The following is a 1,278-nucleotide window of genomic DNA, read 5'->3' on the forward strand; positions in this document are numbered from 1 at the left end:
TAATTACTCTAAAGATTTAAATATAAAATTCTTGAAGTTGCAAACATTGATAAATTAACTTTCCACAAGATCATTGACATGAACTATGAGAACTGGAACATTTTGTCATTTCACATTTGTAGATTTTTAATTTTGAAACTAGAATTGCAATAATTCATAGACATAAATATATTGGGGTCAACTGAGAGCAAGATTTTTCTATTTCCATATAGATCCTTCACCCAATCCAGCAATATAATCTATTCACTACCCTTGGATAAATCTATGGGCCTTCTGCCACACGCAAATTCCAGTAAAACAATGCCAAAACTGAATACACCAGATCTTGGAGCAACTTCCCCTATTTTTGTGACTTTTGGAGTGGTGTACCCAACAATCCCCACTACCCAAGTTGTTTGTGGATTTTGCGTGTGATCATACAAATGAGAAAGCCCAAAGTTACCAAGTTTTGCATTGAGCTTTGAATGAAGCAAAACATTACTGGATTTAACATCTCTGTGAACCACCCTACATTCCCATTGCTTGCGCAGCCTTGCAGTGACACCCTTCAAAATTACGTGCCTTTTCTCCCAGGAAAGTATTTGCATTGTTTCCTCTAGATCTGGGAATATGAATTTTTCCAGGCTTCCATTTGGCATGTACTCGTAAGCAACAAATAGTTGGATGATCTTCCTGCACTAGCCTAGCAATTGAACAAGGCATCTGTGCTGAAGATGACCCACAAAATCAACATGATCTAGATTTATAGAAGATTGTCCACAAGACCTACAAAAAATTGGGGTTTTTTCATGATGCGCCCATTTTGATGTAGGCCAATGCAGGGTGCATTGGAACATTGAACAGTAGAGCCCTGGTACCACCCATGATATGAAATGGTCATCTGACAAAGAGACCATAGACAAAACCCATGAGCTCATGCTTTATTTACCAAGCTGAGGGATACAAGCTCAGGGATAAACTTATGGAGGCCGGTGATAAAACCTCGACTGTAAAGTTTGGTGGGTAGCAAAATCCATGAATAATACTAACAATAGTAGCTGGCTTTCATTCTCCCTCTGACCCCATTTAGTAGTACTAGTTGGGGGTAGGGATCCTCCTCATTAGTCCCCTGCACACTTAGCTTCTAGTAGCTTTTGTAATTTACAGGCCTCTTCCCGCATGCCTCATTGAAGTGTCACTTATTGTGCAGTGCTTTAACAGTAATGGACAAAGTGGAGGGGGGCTATTCTATACTATTATACTCTCAGCGTCTGATGGTTCTCTATGCATCACGGAGAT

General features: G+C 39.7%; 1 pseudogene; it reads right to left on the bottom strand.

Annotated features, from left to right (window-relative positions):
* Positions 1 to 239: 239 nt before the first annotated feature.
* Positions 240 to 638, bottom strand: LOC149535191 (L-type lectin-domain containing receptor kinase IV.1 pseudogene; annotated as a pseudogene).
* Between the last annotated feature and the right edge of the window lie 640 nt (positions 639 to 1,278).

The sequence above is a fragment of the Cupressus sempervirens genome, chromosome 10, assembly GCF_028749045.1.
Source record: "Cupressus sempervirens isolate cs-2001-9-10 chromosome 10, ASM2874904v1, whole genome shotgun sequence".
NCBI classification, from domain to species: domain Eukaryota; kingdom Viridiplantae; phylum Streptophyta; class Pinopsida; order Cupressales; family Cupressaceae; genus Cupressus; species Cupressus sempervirens.